The sequence below is a fragment of the Rutilus rutilus genome (genome assembly GCF_951802725.1).
Source record: "Rutilus rutilus genome assembly, chromosome: 25".
In the NCBI taxonomy this organism is placed as follows: domain Eukaryota; kingdom Metazoa; phylum Chordata; class Actinopteri; order Cypriniformes; family Leuciscidae; genus Rutilus; species Rutilus rutilus.
In genome coordinates, this window is record NC_140229.1 from 21,983,197 (window position 1) to 21,992,326 (window position 9,130).

Sequence of the window (9,130 nt, forward strand, 5' to 3'; positions counted from 1 at the left end):
TTTTGAATTAGCTTTTCCTTTCATATTTTCAATTATAATGTTTAGTGATGTTGTTATGGGATTTTGTCATTTTAGTTTTTGATTTTTAAATTAAATTATTTCTAAATAGGTTTAATTTATTTTTATTTCCGTTAAGTTTTAGTACACTTGGAAATTTAAGTATTTAATAAATTATTAAGCAATAACTTATTTCAGTTAGATGACAAGGCATCATTTCAAATTTCTTTTCATGTAATGTTTGTATTTTATTTTGATTTCAGCTTCATATCAATTAACAAAAGTGTTTTTGATAGTTTTAGTTAATGATAACTGATATTCAGGCACTTTTTTCAACAAACTATGATTTGGGATACTAATTATAATCGTGCATACTATGATGTGCTAGTATGCAAATTGGAAAATTTTACTTGCTACGACAGAAAAACTGCATAGTGTTATTGACTCATAACAGATGCAACATATTATGCATATATAGTTGGTTTAAACCAAACCCAGGACACTTGCATGTATGAAAATATATGATTAGGAATATGATCTGTAATAATGTGATTTGTGTGTCGGTCTTTAAAGGGATAGTTCACTTTAAAATGAAAATTCTTTCATCATTTACTCACCCTCATATTGTTTCAGTCATTTATGAATTTCTATCTTCTGCTGAACAGAAAGGAAGATATAGAAGAATATCAGTAACCAGACAGTTTCTGGTCTCATTGACTTCCATAGTATATATTTTTTCCTACTATGGAAGTCAATGAGACCAGAAACTGTCTGGTTACTGATATTCTTACTTCCTGTTCAGCAGAAGAAAGAAATTCATACAGGTTTGAAACAACATGAGGGTGAGTAAATGATGACAGAATTTTCATTTTAAAGTGAACTCTCCCTTTAAAACCTTAAATTCTTATGTTACAGTATACATTACAGACTCAACAAAAACTAGCTCACTTTGAAACTTCTCACTTTCTTTCTCAGTATCTCGAGCATACGCCCTCATGTTCATGCAGGAAGTAGGCTCAGAGCAGATTACAAGAAAGGAAGTGAGATGCCACACATTTATAAACAACACTTCTGCAAATGTATCTGGTGTGATATTATATGTGTGAAATGTTAAGATGAAGATATGTCCTCCAAAAACTATAGGTTCATCATAATAAACAGACATTAATGTGGCCACAGCTCACTCCACAGAGGAATGTAATATGTTTAATATATGTTTAGAAATATACAGTGTATGAAACCATGGGATTTAAATAAACAAAGTGTAACAGTGTAGAATATGGTTCCATTTGTTAATTAGTTAAATTTACTTAGATTTTTAAGTACAATCAACTTCGATGTTTAAGCCATATCAACTTAAATTACATTACCTAACTGACCTAAAAAAAGAGTTCAATCTTGTATAACTTATAAAAAAAGTTGAAAATGGCTTATTTTGATGAGTTAAAGCAATGTAAAAACATATGTTGTCATAACTTTTTGATCATATCATTTTTTACAGTGCATAAGAACTTAGTGAGTGTACATGGCTGTTTCAGAAGACTTCTAAAGCTGTTAAATAACTTAATAAAGCAATGTAAAAAAAATTTACAGTGTTAACATGAAGTAACAATGAATAATACTTAAGTATCTGAAGAATTTATTATATAAATGTCAGCATCTACTAATACATTATTAAAATCAAAAATTTTATCTGTTCATATTGTTTAATAGACCTGAGCTAGCATGAACTAACAATGAACAGTTGTGTTTTTATTAACTGATAATAATGATTAATAAATACTGTAATTAATTTGTTGCTAATTGTTAGATAATCCATTAGCTAATGTTTAAAATAAAGTTATGTAATTAAGAAGTGTCATTTACTTGAGGTAATGTTTCTTAAATATAGATGACTGATTTTTGCCAAATCTTTCTCATAATTTGGTGCACATTAACTTCAACTCAAGGCTAGTAAACAAACAAACCAAAAAAATAAGAGGAAGAAATGTTGATATAATAAGATTCTTCACTATTTCTAGTTCACTATAGCTGTAAAATTAACCTTGTACAAAAGGTCAAAGGTCAAGTGTTATACGATGAAGTTGTAGGTAAGCCATGCACAAAAACAAAACGGCTCTTTATAATAAGGTATGGTATTAGTATAGTACAACATGCACATTTTGTTAAATGTGCTTTTATTCAGTCATGTCACCTTTGACAGAGTGACCGAAGAAGCTCTCGCATGTCAACATCGAGTGCTGTTGAGTAAATGTGGTATTACAGATCACATGTATCCGCCCAGCAACCACGGGAAGTCTTTCTTTCGCAGCTGCTTCTTACAGAGCATCAGCAGGAAGTGCACGCTTCTATCTGCACACACACACACACACACCCACACACAAACACAAACACACACAACACACTTACAAGAGCCAGAAGTGAGGACCCGTGGCTCCCCATCCCGGAAAAACACAGGAGTCAGAGACCATGATCAAACGCAAACTGAGTGAGTACATTTGAATTCTTGCCATAGTATGATGTAATCATTCAGATTGACATCTCTTTGCCATGAGGCTTGTTCTTGTGGTGAAAATCTCTGGTCGGTTAAGCAAGTCTATTAAAGTTCAAAATGCCTTAAATAACGGCCCACTGTCCTTGTCGAATCTATCAGCGAGTTCTAAAGGAGCAGGACTGTTGACATGATTGATTTTTATAATGGCCTTAAAGGGTATAATGTTCCGCTCTTATGAAGGTTAGTGTATTTGAAGGCACTAGTGCATAGACATAGATACGTTTTTAAGAGGCTTTTTGTTGTTTTGCTCGCATGCCTTGAGGTAAAGCCAAAGCCAGATTCACACCATTCTGAAGACAGTGATGGGATATGGGAATACAGTAATGACATTTGGGGATTCAGCTGCACCAAGCAAATGAATGTACTTTAGACTAGATCAATATGAGCCAAATTGAACATCGACCAAGAGAAAACAAACTCATGATGAAATTTAAAAGTCTTTTATATCAGATTAGTTTGAGTGTTATAAGGTCAAATAAGGACAAAGTAGGATAAATTGATAAACTGCAACTGAGAGATGGATTGTGAGCAAAACATGTAAAAGCACAGTCACGAAAAAAAAAACCACAAACAACATATAAGTCACATTTTTAACTCATCAAAATAAGTTAAGCAATTCTCAACTTTTTAATTTTTAAATCTTAAAGTCAATCCTACAGAGGATTCAGCTTGTTACTTTTTAACAGATGAACCCTGTTGCACAAAAGCCAATAATATAACAGATAACAATAAACCAATTTGCATTGCATGGATGTTTTGTATTAATTTCACTCTCCTATGGCAAGCCGTTTTAGCTTTAATTGTACCCAGCGTTACTCGTCGTAATTGCATTTTTACTAGTAAGAATTCAATTAGAGAGCTCTACAATTCAATTCTTACTAGTAGCAATTACAATTAGAGAGCTCTCTAATTCAATTATTACTAGTAAGAATTACAATTACAAAGCTCTCTAATTCCATTCTTACTATTAACAATTGCAATTAGAGAGCTCTACAAGTTAATTTTTTACTAGTCATATGTCTCCATTGACTTCCATTCATTTTTAATTACGGAGCTCTACAATCGAATTGTTACTAGTAAGAATACAATTGCAGAGCTCTTTAATTCAATTCTTACTAGGAAGAATACCAATTAGAGAGCTCTCTATTTCAATTGTTACTAGTAAGAATTCCAATTAGAGAGCTCTCTATTTCAATTGTTACTAGTAAGAATACAATTGCAGAGCTCTTTAATTCAATTCTTACTAGGAAGAATACCAATTAGAGAGCTCTCTAATCCAATTATTACTAGTAACAATTCCAATTAGGGAGCTCTCTAATTCAGTTGTTACTAGTAAGAATGCAATTGCAGAGCTCTTTAATTCAATTACAGAGCTCTGCAATTATACATATCTTTAATTTGTTTTCTTACTAGTAACAATTCAATTGTAGAGCTCTGTAATTAAAAATGAATGGAAGTCAATGGAGACATATGACTAGTAATAATTCATTTGTAGAGCTCTCTAATTGGAATTGTTACTAGTAAGAATGGAATTAGAGAGCTCTGTAAGTGTAATTCTTACTAGTAATAATTGAATTAGAGAGCTCTCTAATTGTAATTTTTACTAGTAATAATTGGATTAGAGAGCTCTCTAATTGTAATTGCTACTAGTAAGAATTGAATTGTAGAGCTCTCTAATTGAATTCTTACTAGTAAAAATGCAATTACGACGAGTAACGCTGGGTACAATTTAAGCTTAAACGGCTTGCCATACTCTCCTGCCTTAACGCACACAAAGAAATAAAACAACAACAATTCAAACAACCATTTGATAAGAAAATAATTCACAATCAGAAAAAGAAAGAAAAAAATACATATATTCATCAAATTCCTTGTGACGTCAGTTCAAATAGTTTAACCCAAAATACTTTAACACTTTTTCTAGAGGTACCTCTTCTACACTTGATTCATTCAGCCAAGTTTCCACTGACCCTTAAACAATAAACAATGCGACTGGTATAACACACTTGTTGCAAACACAACAGTATTATGCAATCCTAGTTTTATAACAGCGGTTCAAACACGCATTGATTCAATTTACACAGTTCAAACATTTGATGATTCAGTGTAAAAAGTTCAAATGCTCAGGATCTTTATCACTGTTCAATGATTCAATGACTCAGTTCAAACACTTAATGATTCGTTCAACTGTTCAAACGCTCAGGATCTTTCTCACTGTTCAATGATTCAATGACTCAGTTCAAACACTTAATGATTCGTTCAACAGTTCAAACGCTCAGGATCTTTCTCGCTGTTCGACGATTCAGTGACTCATTTCAAACGCTCAAGTACGGTAAGCTACCAAAGTTCATCCCAGGTTACTAGAAATCCCAGCCAATCATAATTCGGCCAGATTCAATATCCAAAATACATATCCGAACTCAACACGCTCCACAGCAACGGGGGAAAAGAAAACATTCTCAGAAAAATAACCAGCGAAATAGGCTACTTGTTTGACGTTCCGTCTGTACCAGCGTTCAGTATAATGGTAAACCGGGAAATTCAAACCAGCCGTTTGGTTGCCATCTCTCGTCTCGCTGCCAGTGTTGATCCGTAGCGAACTGACAGGGCTCAATCACTGTGTTAAACCTCCAGTGTTAGTCCATATTTCCCATCTCTAACTTCCGCGATCAGACGAAATTAGCGTGTTCAGGGTGGTGTGGCGGTAGTAAATCCTCTCTCTAGTTACCCCCTTTCCATTTTGCTTCATTGCTTTTATACTCGCAACTCTCTATGACAACATCGCCCTCCTGGACATCAGCATTTTTGGTGACAACTTCCAGTTCGTCACAAAGTTATACAAGATTCAACTAACTTAAAGTCAGTTTAATGTAATTTAAAAGGCACCTATTATGCCCCTTTTCTCAAGATGTAAAATAAGTCTCTGATGTCCCCAGAGTGTGTATGTTAAGTTTTAGCTCAAAATACCCAACAGATCATTTTTTACAGCACGTTTAAATTGTCTTTTTTTGGGGCTCACAAAAAACGCGCCGTTTTAGTGTGTATCCCTTTAAATGCAAATGAGCTGCTGCCGGCCCAAAGGGCGGAGCTTCACGAGCTCGCGCTCAGAGCCAGGACAATCTCATCTGATAATATCAAAACAGAAACTCTCAGTAACGCTGTTCAATTCGACCCAGAGTCGGACAATAATGCCCACAGAGCTAGAGATTATTTGCTGTATGGAGATAGAACAGGTATCGTTTAGTTTAATTACGGTTATAACTAATTTGTCATCTGCTTTTATCCACTATTAATACAAGCCTGCTGTAGCAGACCCTGTCCGAATGATGACCAAAATATACTGAGGAGTTCAGTTAAGTTTATTGTACATCACACAAAAGATGAAGCGTTAGTTTTACTCCAGAAAATCACTGTAAGAGCTACACAGTGCGCATTAAAGTCTTATCCATAAACTCTCTCTCTATCCCTTTCATTGTCATCAACATACACAGCGAAGTACAAAAAACACTCATTACAACCAACCAACAGTAAACAAATATATACACACCTTTTCAGTGGGTGCTTAATAAACTGGAAAAACGACTGGATGAGCTGTCATAAAGTGCGCACTCTCACTTTCATTTCTGTCGTAATCAGTCACGTTAGGCCTGTCGCTCCGGAGACGGTAAGCTGAATCACGAACAGTACAGATCCATCCTCGAGTAACAACGAGAGTAAATGAAGACTGCTATGTTCATTCTTACATCCAACAACAACACACCTCAATCGCTTAGGAAACATGTTTGTCTACAGCTGCTCCGGCGTCGAAGCAACGGTGGACTGTGTCCAGCTCACTCAGGGCGGGTCTATGCTCAAACTGCAGTGTCAATCAACAGTCGTGGGAGGGGCCTGTGCAAAGTGACGTCACATTGCCCCGAATCTGAGAACGGCTTGTTCTGAGACAGTGCTTATGATTTATGGGGATTAAAAAAAAAAAAACACTGTGTGGATTTTCATCATTATAGGGTGGTTGTGAACACACACTGCCAACACACATTTATGTCCAAACACCATGTAAAAGTGAATTTTGCATAATAGATGCCCTTTAAGTTGAAATGACTTAAACATCCAAGTTGATTATACTTAAAATTTTAAGGCAGCAACTTTTCTTTTACAGTGTGGTTATCATTCAGGAACAACAGAAGCAGAAGGTTTTTAGTTTAAAGTTTAAAACCTAAAATCTATTTTAAAAATATTTAAATATACGTTCATATGCACACACACGTCTATTGCCAGTAAAAATATAGATAATTGAAAACATTTTTACAGTACGTTTTGCCTTACTAAAATTTGTCAAAATGAAATGTCCATTAAACTTTTGAACATTTAATTTGAAAAATTAACAGTACAATGAAATTATTAGGAAACAAAACAGTATATATAGCAAACATCCAAAAATATTAAAACTTTATTTTGATAAATTATTATTGTAATATAAAATTACAACAAATAAAACACATAAAATGCAACTTTTCCCGATTTGAACTTAATGAAAAATACCCTTTTCCTGAGAAAAAAGGGTAACCTTTCAATTCAAATCTATTTTTATTTCATAGGCTGACTATATAGTCCAGTATGGTTTTATGTCTCCTCTTTATATGTGAAAATGTGTATATGTTTACATTCCAAATTATGCAAACTTGAATAAACAGTAAAGTAGATATTTAAATATTTATTCTTTAATGTTTAAATATTAAGCAAGAAAACAGAATTTTGTGTTGTAGTAAATATTAGTAATTAGTCATTTGTGCTATGGACCCTTTCACAGACTGTTATCAGCATTGCATAGCTAGTATAGTTTAAAATATTTAAATTTTTACAAAATTTAATGCACATTTATAACTCAATATATTGTGTTATAGGCTATTTCCTTATCAGTAGGGGGAAAAACAAATTAACACTTCTACAAGGGTGTTTTTAACACAACGGCTGAGGGAGAGATGGCAAATTTGATATCTTTCTCTCTTCTGACCAACTTGATATCTCTCTATATTTATTCCCTCTTTTGGAAAGTCACGTAATCTCTATAACAGATTAGTTTTTCTCTTGCTTTTAGAGCAAATGAATACAAAAATTATATTTGCTGTCATCCCCCGTTCACCGGTATAGAAGTTTACCCAACTATGACGACTTCTGAGAAGCCCAGAAATGTGAAAAGGGGTCCAATTATTATTATTATTATTATATTTCACACTGATATTTTATTCTTTAATATTTGCTTTTACTATAAATCAGTAATCATTTCACTTTAGTTGTTTAATCCTAAATGTAAGTGTAAATAAGATTGAACTCATTCATTTTAAATAAACAGGACCTATGATTGTTGTGAATGTAAAAAGCAACAGTCTTAGCACACAAAAACAGGTTTCTTCCTTAATATCAGTTATACTTTTGCATAGCTGCAAGTACAATACCCAGAAATACTTTAAGAACTACATCACTTTTAATAGTCTCATGTGTTATTGATTCCAGTCTATCTGATGATGAATGTACTTAGTCTGGACCAGACCACTTGACAAGAAACAAAACCAGAACAGGACTGAACTCTGACGCTCCCCCGAGAGCTATAATTATTAAGATAAATGAGTCGACATTCCATCAGTGACAGAGAGAAATTTAAGGGCAGGCCCTGACATTGAAGATCATGCTAGAAACAAATTACGATAAAGCTTTATTTTAAGACTCGCCTTCCTGTTTGTACAGTATCTTAATTTCCTCCCCCGTTCATCACTATCACTGTTCTGCAACCATGACATGATTTTCATCAGAAAGAAATATTCTGGCTTCATTTATGAGAATCTGAGTCTCTTTAGTCTTAGAGACTAAAGGGACCAATGAAATTTTTTTCCCACAGACAAGGTCAGGTATATTTACTTAAGAGGCTACATGTTTCTTTCTCACATTGAAAGAACTTTAGGAATGGCAGGGACCCTATAGGGTGCACAGTCCTATAAACCTTTTGCTTTTTAACCATTCGAGACATTTAGAAAACTGCACAGTTACAGCACGCACAACATGTTTTCTCCCTTCTCAGGCTTCAAGTGGTTTGGTAGCCTCACCAACCTCCGGCGTAAATCAGATGCCCAGAAGGACGACGGATCGGTCAAAGAGCTGGCCGCTGACGATATGGGCATGAGTCCACGCAGCCAGAGCTACGCCAGCTCCAGTGAAATGTACACGCACATGGGCACCATGCCACGTCACCCGAAGAAGGACAAAAGCTTGAAGAAGAGCAAGTCCAAGGACAAGGACAAGGACAAGACAGACCTCAGTCGGAGTCAAAGCATGAAACCTTCACAAGACCACGTGTTTGATTCACCACTTCTCAGCGTACTTCAGGGCCTGGAGGTCCTGGAAAACCCCATTATGGAGGACAAGTTAACTGCTGGGACTAGAGATAGTCACATCCAGAAACCGTGACCTTCCAACTCCACCAACTGTGGATGGGACACTCAACAAAGCTGGAAGAGGAACATAAGGAGCCTGTTTGTTGACTCCAAGATACATGTCGATCCACCGAGTTGCACATGTAGAGCCTTC

The 9,130-nt window shown here is 34.9% G+C and overlaps 1 pseudogene across 1 annotated transcript; it reads left to right on the forward strand.

Annotated features, from left to right (window-relative positions):
* The first annotated feature begins 2,334 nt into the window (after positions 1–2,334).
* Positions 2,335–9,124, forward strand: LOC311285216 (annotated as a pseudogene). The gene is made up of 2 exons (XR_014630355.1): positions 2,335–2,485; positions 8,625–9,124. The product of XR_014630355.1 is annotated as an uncharacterized misc_RNA (transcript).
* The last annotated feature ends 6 nt before the right edge of the window (positions 9,125–9,130 follow it).